Here is a 13,292-nt window from a genome sequence, read left to right on the forward strand (position 1 = left end):
CTCTTTGCACTAGCTGCTCAGAACGGTTGGAAAGTCCATCAAATGGATGTAAAAACTGCATTCTTGAATGGAGATCTAAAAGAGAATGTTTTTATGTCCCAGCTTGAAGGATTTGCTGTGAAAGGACATGAACATAAAGTATGCAAACTTGTGAAGTCCTTGTATGGCCTCAAACAAGCACCACGAGCCTGGTATGAAAAACTAATAGAGCATCTTCTGAAACTCAACTTCAATCATTTTGATCTTGATGATGCAACTTTATTTGTCAAGAAAGTTGGCCAAACAGTTGTATATCTTGTGGTATATGTAGATGATCTTTTAATGACAGGGAACAATGAAAGCTATATTGCATCCATAAAGAAAGAATTAGGAAAATTTTTTGAAATGACTGATTTGGGCTATGTTCATTATTATCTTGGCATTGAAGTAACCCAACATCCAAAATCCATATTTCTTTCTCAAAAGAAATACATTGGAGATTTGTTAAACAGATTTGGCATGACAGAGTGCAATCCTCTTTCTACTCCAATGGAACAAAACTTAAAGCTCACATCTATTGAAGGAAAGGAATTTGAGGATGCAACAAAGTATAGACAACTTATAGGAAGTCTCATCTACCTCACTAGTACCAGACCAGACATTTCATTTGTTGTTGGAATCCTCTCCAGGTTTATGCAAAAGCCTTATGAGGGACATTGGTCTGCTGCAAAAAGAGTTCTAAGGTACTTGAAGGGAACTCAAGACCTTGGAATCAAGTATACACAGGTGGATGACTTCAGCTTGATTGGATACTCTGATTCAGACTTCGATGGAGACAAAGAAACTGGAGCATCTACTTCAGGATATGCTATGAGTCTTGGATCAGGAGCTGTCTCTTCGAGATCACGCAAACAATCAGTTCTAGCAGATTCCACAACAGAAGCATAATACGTGGCAACAGCTGAAGCAACGAAAGAAATTGTGTGGCTCAGGAAAATTCTTGAAGATTTGCAGGTAAAACAAGTAAAATCAACTCCACTCATGATTGAAAACACCTCTGCAATAAAGTTGGCCAAGAACCCAAAGTTCCATGATCGTACTAAGCACATCAATACTAAATATCATCTGATCCGACATCATGTTGAGGCCAAAACAATCCATCTCCGTCATTGTTCCACAAATGAGCAAATTGCAGACATCTTCACCAAAGCGCTTGGAAGAGAAAAGCTTGAAAGATTCAGAACGATGCTTGGACTCACCAACATCCCTTCAGATTAAGGGGGGGAATTGTTGACACCTAATCCTCAGCGGTTGGGTGTACCCGGACTGTGAACAGTCATCAAGTAGATGAACTGATCAATCACATTCCTGTATATAAACAATAGTTACCTAATGAAATCAATCAATCAGTTTTCTTCTGCCAAGTCTGGAGTTACCCTGGCCTGACAGTTTCTTTAGAGTACAAGAGGTGGAATATTTGGGTCATATTGTATGTCATGAAGGTGTTAAGGTAGACCCTAGCAAAATTAAATTCATTAAGGAATGGAAAATCTCCACATCCACAAAGCATCTGCAAGGATTTTTCAGGTTGATAAGGTATTATCAAAAGTTTGTCAAGAAATATGGGAGAATAACAGCACCTATAACAAAATTACTGAAGAAAGATGCATTTTCTTGGACTCCAGAAGCAAAAAAAGCCTTTGAACATCTTAAAGAGGCAATGTGCCAAGTACCGGTCTTAGCTATGCCAAACTTCAAAAAAACCTTTATTGTGGAATGTGATGCCTCAAGAAATGGAATTAGTGTTGCTTTGATGCAAGAAGAAAGACCCATTACTTTTGAAAGTCATCAAATCAAAAGAAAGTATTTACACAAAGCTATTTATGGGAAGGAAATGTTGGCAATACTACATGCACTTAAGAAATTTCGACCTTACCTAATGGGAAGACACTTCAAGGTAAAAACAAATCATGATAGTCCTAAATACCCATTATAAAAAAGATTATATTCGAAAGAACAAAAAAAATGGGTCACAAAGATGTTGGGTTATGACTTCGAAATTATCTACAAAAAATGGAAGAAAATTGTTGTTGCAGATGCACTCTTAAGAAAGGATGAGGATGTGGAGGCATTTCTCTACACCATTTCTATTATTCAACTAGATTTGATAAACGAAGCAAGGGATGAATGGAAGAATGAATAAGAAGTGTGGGAACTCATTTAAATGTTACAACAAGACCCTAGTACATTTGATACATGTAGCTAGAAAAATGATTCGTTATGGTACAAAGATAACTTATACCATTGTAATAATTCCCAAATCAAACAAAAGATTCTTATGGAATTGCACACCTATCCCTTAGGAGGGCGCTCAAGATTTTTAAAAACTTACCACAGGGTTAGGAAGGATTTTTTTTTGGGATGGCCTTAAATCTGATATTCAAAATTTTGTGGTAGAATGTTTGGTTTGCCAACAAAATAAAGTTGACACAATTAAGACCCCAGGTCTATTACAACCTTTATCCATTCCAAGTCAATGTTGGGAGGAGGTTTCAAAGGATTTTATCATAGGTTTACCCAAGTCCGAAGGAAGAGTGCCATCATGGTGGTAGTTGATAGAATTACCAAGCATGCACACTTTTGTGCATTATCTCATCCCTTTAAAGTTAGTACAGTTGCTACTGCATTTATGGAAACAATTCAAAAGCTACATGGAAACCCAAAGATTATTGTAAGCGACAGAGATCCCATTTTCACTAGAAAATTTTGGACATAATTATTTTCTTGTCTAGGTACTTAGTTAGCTCATAGCTCATCGTATCATCCTCAATCTAATGGGAAAACTGGGATAGTGAAAAAAATTTGGAAGGATATCTTCGTTGCTTTGTATCTGATAAACAGACACAATGGGTCAAATGGTTTTCTCTGGCTGAATGGTGGTATAAAACTTCCTTCCATACTACAGCAAAAATGACCCCATTTATGGTAATTTATGGATATCATCCACCATCCATCACATCATATTTAAGAGAAAATTATAAGGTTCAAGCAGTGGAAGATAACATCGATCATCAACAACAAGTTCTCCAACTCTTAAAGGATAACCTCACTTTGGCACAGAATAGAATGAAACAATAGGAATATCAACATCACAGTGAAATAAATTTTGATGTAGGTGACTGGGTATTTCTACAGTTACAACCATACAAGAAAATGTCCCTCAAGCAAGCTAAGAAGGATAATAAATTATCACCAAAGTATTATGGTCCTGACAAGGTGTTGCAAAAGATTGTTGCTATGGCATCCAAATTGGAGCTTCCTACAACTTCCTAAGTGCACCTAATTTTCCATGTTTCATGCTTTAAAAAGGCTATAGGTGACAAACTCCTAGTTCAAACAATATTTCCATAACTTGACGAGGAAGGAAAAATCATATTGGAACATGAAGTAGTCACAGAAACAAAAACTTGACAACTACAAAATCGATCAATTTCAAAGTATCTCATCAAGTGGAGGAACTTACCCTCTGGATATTCCACATGGTAGGATGATAATTTTATACATAAGCATCCAAAATTACTCAAGCGTTTAGGACAACACTTTTCTAAAGGAGAGGGACATGTTAGGCCCCTATAATACTAGTGTATTCCCTTATTATTATTGTCATTGTAGCCCCTTATTGTTATTGTTGCGCCCATGTTGTCCCCATATTGTTATTATTGTGCCCCATAGAATACCACTATTGTTATTGTTGTGCCCTTACATTATTATTGTTATGTCGGATTGACTATATTGTGACCCCTTAGACTCCTATATATAGAAAGGAGGTCTTTTCATTTGTAGCATCCAAGAATTGTACATTTGTGTAATCTAAAGGAGGTTGCCCACTCGAAGAGGCTAATTTTGAAGTCATTGCTCTATATTTTCTTCTATTTTGTGAGCTGGTTGCATAACAGAGCTCATCAAATAGGCCATTGCAATTAGTACATATGGAATTACGTGGTCTCTCAATAACTCATACACCCACAGGTAAATTGTATTTGATGCTTATCATTGATGATTTCAACAAAGTGATGTGGGTAGCATTTCTTAGAGAAAGATTAGAAGGATTTGAAAATTTTCAGGAGTTTAAGGCCATGTATGATATGAGACAAAAGGTAAAATAAAGTGAATAAGGTTTGATAATTGAGGTGAGTTCACTTCAAAATAATTTGATGATTTTTGCAAACAACATGGCATCAATAGGTAGTTTACCATAGCAGAAACTCCACAACATAATGGTGTAGTAGAGAGAGCCAATAGATCAGTTCAGCAATTAGCCAAAGCCATGACGGGAGAAATAAATATACAATAGAGATATTGGGTTGAATCCATTCACACAGTACTTGTGATTTTAAACAAAGAACACTTTAGACCAAACAATGATAAAATTCCATATGATTTTTGGTATGGTAGACCCGCCATATTCAAGCATTTGAGAGTATTTGGAAGAAAGTGTTATTTCAAAAGGGACGATTAAAATATTGGTAAGTTCAATCCAAGCAATGATGAATGTATTTTTCTTGGATAATCTCAAAATAGAAATGACTATAGACACCACAACAAAAAAACAAGGATAATATTTGATTGCATTGATGTTAAGGTTAAGGTTAATGAGCACATTAAGATTGAAAAAAATCAGCCAACAAATATTATCTCCAATGATCTAGGCACAACGGTGAGAAGGTTGATGAGCCATTTTTAGATGAAGACATTGAAGAACCCCTCAGACCTCAATCCAAAGATCCTGTAAGTTATGGGAAAAAAGACCACCCAGCTAACCAAATTGTTGGTGATTTTAGTTCAAGTGTGCAAACAAGAAGAAGATTTTTAAACCCCTCTACTCAAGTGCATGTAGCTCTATTATCTATGATGGAACCAAATGATTTTTCTCAAGAAGCCAAGATGATAATTGTGTATAGGTCATGCATGGATTTCTTAATTAGATTGAGAAAAATGAGACATGGGAGCTTGTTCCTAGACCAACAAACAAGAATGTTAAAAGCACAAAGTGGGTCTTCAGGAACTAATTGAATGAACAAGGTGAATTGGTAAGAAAAAAAGCAAGGTTAGTTTGCAAAGGTTATGCATAAATTGAAGGCTTGTATTTTGATAAAAAAAATTCTCTTGTTTCTTGATTAGAAGAGATTCACATGTTTTTGGCTTTTTCTTTCTTCAATAAAGTCAAGGCATATCAAATGGATTTCAAATCGACTTTCTTGAATGGATAATTTTAGGAAGAAGTTTATAAAGAACATCTTGATGGTTTTTAGTTGTTATATAATCATGATTATGTTTGCAAGCTAAAAATGGTCGTATATGGTCTTAATCAAGCCCTAAGGCCTTGGTATTCCAATTTGGATAATTATTTGTTCAAGTGTGGTTTTAAAAGAGGTGCAACTAATAGTAATTTGTATGTGAAATATAATGATGAAAAATTGTTTATGGTGGTTGGTGAGCACCAGTATTGCAGCAATAATGTTGCAACTCCTAGGGCTCTGTACTTTACTTTTATCAACCCGGTAGGTCGTAACAAACTTGGAAGCAACGGTGTTGTATGCACAAGTACTAGCTCTTACTGCAGGTTGTCACTTGGTTAGCTGGCGCAAGGTCGCTAGGAGCTTAAGCCAACTTCTATGGATTCTCAGAAGAAGATTTTAACTGTGATGAAAGAAAGCTAACTCTACAAGGACTATTCTACTTGCAGAAAGAGAAGGAAAACTGAAATGTAACACAAACCCTAGCAAATCCTAGCAAACCCTAATTTACCCACTAACCGTACTTTTGTAGGAAAAGAGATGAAAATTGATGAAAGGAGTGCCATTGACTACTGAAAAGGTAAATTGCATTTATTCAAGCTACTTCTGAAAAGAAATGAGAAGAAAACATCTTTTTGCGCTTTTGAGTGTTTTTATGTGAAATTATTATGCCTGTGATTTATCTGGTTGTAATTGTGAAGAGGTTTGGTGGTGAAAGGAGATGGAGTTGGCTTTTTTAGAGGTGGAGGAAGGTGTGGAGATGTCCTAACAAGCCCCTAGTAAACTTATGAAGACTTTCATAGTGATCGGACTTCGAAAAATCACTCACATGAAATTCTATTGGAGGCTGCAGGGGATCTACAAGAGGATCTACAGGAGGAGGCCGAGAGCTATTTTTGGAGTTTTGAAAGTGGAAAAATGATGGAAAGGGGTAACTGAAGGCTAGATGAAGGTGTTGAGGTGCCTGGAGCTTGTCAAGGAAGATCAAGATATAACATGATGGTTGGATTTGTTCAAATGCCAAGAAAGATTCTTATGGAGAAAAACACAGAAATTAGGGCAGATTGGCGAAATGTTGTTAATGACTTGGGAAATATATGAGAAGTGGGTTGGTGTTGGCTGTTTTATAGTTGTATGGTGAGCTGAGGTGTCTTGCAAGAGATCTACACATTTACTTACCAAGACTGAGAAGGAAAAAACTAGTTGTACTGTGAAAACAGAAATATCACTCATTAACCTAATTCCTGACCTAGAAATAGAAAAAGTTGAATAGTAACCTGCGAACATAAAATAATGCAGAGAGATCTATGGTAAAATAATAGGAAATGATCTAAGCAACTAAATCTGAACCAATATCTATCTTTCCAAATCAAGTTATCACATTAGCAGTTGCATGGGAGAGCAAAAACTGTGTTTTTGGTGGCAGCAGAAGTGCCTTGACCTCAAATCATAGTCCCATGAAGGGAGAAGGGAGATCAGGGCCCATTTTTGACCTTTCTGAATCTTATTCTATCACTGTAGTAACCTACTTGAGCAACTGAAACACAAAACAGCTATGTAAACCATCAAAAGCAACCTAATCTAACAAAGTAAAATGAATCTATGTAACAGAAATTAACTCATGAACTGAAGCAAAAAAATATCAGTACACAGTAAGAGGTGTTGGGTAGCTTGGGTTGGGCCATCAACCAAGAGCATCAGCCCTCTGAAAGAGATCAGTGCTGGCTCAAAAACTATTTCATCTTCATTACCAAAAATAATAATCACATTACATGAACTGTTCTCAAAAAGGAACTCAAAAATAAGTTGAACAAGTTCTGTACAAAAGTGTGAAAAATCTACTAATGACTGGCTAAAATACTGAGGCTCTAAGCCTCCTTATTTATACAAATGGAGTCTTGCAACAGTACTCCAAAAATCAAGGAGCTCAAGTTACTAGAACTAGAGATAAACAACAGTCCTTCTTTACTTGCTCTGCTGCCCCTTGGAATCATTAATGTGGACCTTTGTGCTCTGAGTTGCTGATGGAGGATTTGAGGAAAGGGATCATAAATGAAGGAGACACCCCACTACAAATCCTCGTCCCTATTTTCCTCAAGTTTTGGCTGCCATTTGCTCATAAATCCCTTGATTTTGTCCAAAATTGGCCAAAAAATCTGCATAAAGCACATATTAGACTACATGGAAAAATGACTAACCCAATTCACTCTATTAGCATAAATTTATTCAAAAAATGAAGTAAACTAATGAGAATGGTGGATTAAGTCAAAAAAAGAGGCAAAATGAGCCCATATAATTACCCATTTCTGGGGCTCATCATCACCCCTCTACTGAATGGGTTTCTCATCCTTTGAGCAACTAATCTAACTTTTCATCCTTGATGGCTCTGACAGATTCCCTGACATCCCATACCTCTGATGTGATATCTTCCTCTTTATCATGGAAACCTACCTTCCTATCCACTTCTTCCCACTGTTTCTGTTCTTCCTCCTCTTTTACTCCTTCTAGCAGTCCTAGCAGTAGTGGAGGACTAAATTTAAGGCCAATCCAATTGGCCTTCAAACTTTTCATTAAGTGCTTATACAGGGGCACTCTCCTCATGGCTTTCCTCATCCTATTTGGGGAGTGATACTCCCTGATCCATATGTTGTGTAGCAATGTATTCCACCTTCTCATGCAGGCATGAATGAAGTCATCTCCAAACAATCTCTCCATGTGCTTGAAGTGAGCAATAGCTTGGGCCTACTTATCAACATAGTCTGGGACAACTTGAGGATTAGCTGCAAGGTGTTGGTGGGCATAGATGAGAGCCAAGGGGTCTGTTGGTTCTGCTCTAATCATCAGATGTTCACTCAGCTCTTTTGCCATCATTTTTTGGATTTCCACTGCACGTTTCTCTTCACAGCTCATCCAAGATGCCATAGCCATCAACTGCAAATCTCCCAACATAGCATTTGGATCCCATAAGTTCATGTCAGTAAATGCCATGTTGTGCAGGTAAAATTCTGCTAGCTTCGCTTTATCCTCATCTGAAGTGTTTTCACATAAATGCATGAATTGGCCATAATCCTGAAAAGGTATTATGCCCCTCTGGGCCAGTGTCTTAATCTAAAATTGGAGCGACCGATCCTTGAGGTACACTGCATATGATTTAGTTGGTTTTCTACACTGTAATGCCTCCATAGCCCAACTGGCCATGCAGGCTAATTGGGCTTCCTTTTCCTGTAGTTACCTTATTAAGGTCAACACCTCATTTTCTTCCTGGGATTCCCTTTCCTATTTCTATCTTATTCATGTCTCTCTGTTTGCCTGGTGTTCCTCTTCCTGTTGCTGTTACTTTAAGATTGACAGCTCATTTCCTCCTTGAGGTTCCCTTTCTTACAACTGCTTCTTCTACATTTCATTTTCTGCCTCTAATTGAGCTCTTATGATGCTTTCTATATGCCTGACCATGCTCAATTCTTTGCCCATCTGTCTCAACTTGTTTTCCATGTGCCCAATGTTGTCCACCCCTTTTGATGTTGCAATATGCATCCATGTATGGGTCCTAACTCTTTCCTTTTCCAACTTGAAGAAAAGAGGGACTGTAAAATTTTGTGGGATGATCTTCCCAACTTCCAGAAGGTTATAATAAGAGCCTAAGTTAGGCTGACGTCTAGGCTTTGGTATCTCTTTTCCCTTGTCTTCCCCCTTGGTTTGTTCTTCTGCCTTCCTTTCAAGTTTTTCAGTCTCTTGGAGCTTTGCCAATGTTTCTTGTAGAGAGGTCTGCACCTCTTGTAGGACTGTTTTAGAGTCCATTAGTTTGATCCTTTCTTTCAAAGTAGAGGCCTTAGAACTTCCCCTCTCATTAGTGATGGGGCTTTTGGAGGGAGATTCCTCCTTTGTTACAGTAGGGACATCCTCAATGATGATGGGCTCCTTTGAAGGTGGCGGAGGCTTCCCCATCTTGATTTTGGTGCTCTTTCGAGCCTTGAAGTACATAGATGGTTGTCTTTTCCTTTTCCCCTTGGGCTTGGCTAGAGTACTAAGTGCAACAAGAACAACTACTGTTTCTCATGCTAGTGTCTCCGGAGACACTTCTTCTTGCTGTGCTTCTTCTTTTTCATCTGTTGTTTTTCCTATTTCTACTGTCTCTGATTTTGTTTTTGCTATCTCGGTGTTGTTTTCTCCTCTGCTTGGTGAGTTTTTGCCTTACCTGTGGCAACCTTTTTTTGAACTATCGTAGGCTTCTTCTTTTCAGTTTTTGTCCTCTTCTTTGTCCCTGCTGTGGCTTTACTCTTTTCTGCTTTTGATTCTTTCTTCTTCTCTCCTTTAGGCTCATTTTCGGTGGTTTCATGTTTCTCTTCTCCTCTTTGTTTTTCTTCTTTTTCCTCTTCCAATTGAATGTTCTATTCTTCTTCAGGGATTTCCTTCTCAGCTTCCTCCTTTTGTTCCTCCTCTTCACTGCCAGATGGACTGAGCTCATTAGTGAGAGTTTTTATATCACCCTCTTTAGTCATGTTCCTGAAAAATCTCCTAGGATATGGGGATTGTTTAAGTGTGGAGGGCATCCTCCACCAGCAATTTAATGAGCCCATGGTGAGCCAGTTGGTCTAGAACCCCTGCATTCAATTTGGTGCTACACTCTATTAAGGATTGGAGGAGAAAGTACGGAAGACTGAGTTTTTTGGATGCAGGAAGGTCCATGTCATATCTTAGTTCATGTAACAGTCTGAAATGATACCCATAAATGATGTTGTATCTTCCTTCATAGGAGATATACTTCATGATCCGATAGCTGACCTCACCCCATGGATAAGGTATACTTGTCCTCCTGATCCCATTCTTATCCTCCATGGGATGTTCATCAAGCTGGAAAAAGGTCTTCTTAGCAACTTGTCCTAGTGGTTTTTCTTATTTTCTCCAAGGGAGCCCAAGTGGGAGAGTTGTAATCCTACTGATGAATTCTGGTGTAAGTTCTATGGTTAGACCCCTGAAATTAACGGTGGCATGGATTTTTGAATGAGGTCTTAAAGACAATAAAAATTCCTCTGTGACTTCCTCATCATACCCATGAAATTTTTCAAAGAAAGGCATCCAATTTTCCCTGGTGAAGAGGGCTATCACTTCTGGATGTTCATGCAGCTTAGTTGAATTTAATGGCTCCTTCCTCATAAAACCCCTGTCATGATGTTCAGAGACTACTGGAATGTTTTAGGTGAGGAGGAATGCAGCAAATTTCAAACCTGAAAACAGAGGAACAACTAAGGGTTTTTTCTGGAACTAGAGAGAGAGTTTTCCATGTTCTTCCTTTTTAAAAAAAACAAATTTCAACTTTCCTTCCCTTCAAACTCTGTTCTCAAACTTGATTTACTTTTCGGGCTGGTTGAGGGAAACAATATCTTGAAGTAAAAAACAGAGAGTATACAAGACAGTGTTTTTTCATTTCACAAAATAAGAAGACTACCCAATGAAAATTCACTTTTTTTACAGGCTTAATTTTCTATGGTTGCATTATTTCTTTACACAAGAGAATACCACGGAGGTGAAAAAGATAGTTTTTCAGCATAGAGAGCAAATGGAGAAACTGTATATTTTTTAAAACACAGGCAGACTCTGTTCTCACTTTTCCTTTCTTTTCAACTCAATACTTCGCTTCAAATCCCACCACCTTTTGTAGATATATGAAATGCAGAGTGGGTTTTACTGAGCCTACCTTTTTCAGCTCAAATTTGGCATAAAATCCCGAATTTTCCTCCGTGAAGCTGCTCACTATCGCTCCTATAGAAGGGCTCCTGTAGGACTGTGTTTCCGATCCTGTAGAGTGCAATAATGCTCTTATAGAGCCCAATAAGTGGAAGGGTTCTGAAATTGGTAGAGAGAAACTGTTTCAAGATTTTGAAGGTGGTAGGTAGGTTGCTACAGTTGAGGGCTTGTTGACACAAATGCAAACAAAGGTGGTGGAGGTGGTCGACTGTAGCATACTTAAGCTTACAGGCCTGTTCTTCGATGACGAGGTGAGGTGGTAGGAAGGGTATGTTATCCCCATCTAGACCATTTTTCCCTACTTCAATGCCATTATGAATCTTCATGCTGCCTGCTTGCAATCGCCTTCATCATTCCCATTATACACCACCACCACTACTTGTTTTGATTTTTCTTCCTGAGTTGACTGCACACACGTGCCGATGGTACCCACTGGGCACTGTTTGAACTGGATGAGGCACTACTTGAACTCGATGAGGGTGTTGTTCGAACTGGACAAGGGTGTCCACCAATCTCATTTAATCACAACCATCTCATTTGTCCATGCAGTTTCTAAAGTATGCTCATGCAATAGAGGAACAAGTTTAGTCACTTACTTGTTAGTCGTTACCGTGTTGTTACATGCTCAGACTTTGGCGTTCTGTTCATGGATTGTTGCTGCTGGTGCCCGTGGCTTCTGAATTGGTGGCTCGGCTACCTTGTACTGATGATCATTAATCAAGTCTGACTCCCTGTGCATTTTATACACCTGCAGCTGCACCAACCCTACCCCTAGAGCTTGATTTTTAAGGGGATCAACTGTTACAAGAATCCTGTAGGATTTCCTATAATTTCTTCTCCCTCTAAAACTTCTAGCTAAGGCTTGAGCAGGGACTAGAGAGATTAGTTGAGGAAGGTTCTGAAGGAAAAAGAAAAGTAGCTGGTATGCACCAGGTAGGAAATGAGTTAAGGATGCTATGGTTTATTCTTCATTTTCTTTCTAAAAAAACAAAAGAAATAGGATTTTTGTGTTTTTTGTGCAAGGAGGAAAGAAGCGAGTGGAAATGCAATGGTGCAGGTGTGGAATGGTGAGTTAGGAGGATGAATGGTGGCAGAAGGGTCCACAGGTCTTCTGGACACTTCTGGACAAGTTTCTAGCCCTTTGATCCTTTTTTGGACTTGATTTCGAGCTCTCTGTGATTTCTACAGGAGCCTCCTGTAGGATGCATAATTTCCAGAACAAGAGAGACCAGTGGCTGGGAAAAGAAAATGGCAATGTAGAAATGATCTATCAGAGGTGTATTCAACTTGTCCATGTCCCTTTTTCTTCTATGGCCCTCCTGCAATCTGCAATGCATTAAAAAAAGTTAATTTTCTGTTCCTATTTTTTTCTTTTTTTTTCTATGTTTTTTCTTTTGTCTTTTTTTTTTTAGAAAGTTGCGGTGCCTCCAGGACGTTTTCATCCTCACTGTCTGCCCTGGGAACCTCCAAGGGGAGTTTTTCACCTAGGGATCTTTTATTTTTTTATTTTTTTAAGATGTGGGTGGAGTGGAGGTAGAGACTTGCTCTGCTACCAACACTATGTTACTCAAATTCTCAATGAATTCTTTCTTGGAGAGTGGCTTCTTGTAGATCTTCAACCTATGCCCATTGACGAGCATGGGGATGGCTTCTTCATCAATGGTCCTGATCAAAACTAAACCATTTTCATTGCACCTTTCTACTATGTATGGTCCTAGCCATCTTGTCCTTAGTTTTCCCTTGAAATCTTTATACCTTGAATCATACAGCAGCACCCAATATCCTTCCTGGAATTGTTTCTCTTTGAAATGTTTGTCATGCCATATTTTCCTTTGAAGCTGGACTACCTCTAACTGGAGAAGGGCCTACAATCTCTGTTCATCCAATCCATTTAGCTAAAGTAACCTTTCCTTTTGTGCATGGCTGAGATCCAGGCCCAGTTGAGCTGCCATCCTTAGTGTGTTGTATTCAAATTCTATTGACAACAAAGCCTTCTTCCCATAGACCATCTCATAGGGTGTGAACACTGTGGTGGTCTTCCAAGTGGTGTTATAGGCCCAGGTGGCCTCAACCAATCGATTTGCCCAATCTTTCTTGTTGCTGCTCACTACCTTGGACAAAATCTCTTCCAAAGCATTATTAGTGACTTCCACTTGTCCATTTGCTTGCGGATGATAAGGGGTGGAAGTTCTGTGCTTAATTTTGTGATGTGTGAGTAGGTCTTCAATCAGATTGGAGGTAAACTGACTCCCTTGATCTGTGACTAATTCT

The sequence above is a fragment of the Pinus tabuliformis genome, chromosome J (assembly GCF_031772625.1).
Source record: "Pinus tabuliformis cultivar Carrire ecotype Pingquan chromosome J, CPIR1, whole genome shotgun sequence".
NCBI classification, from domain to species: Eukaryota; Viridiplantae; Streptophyta; class Pinopsida; order Pinales; family Pinaceae; genus Pinus; species Pinus tabuliformis.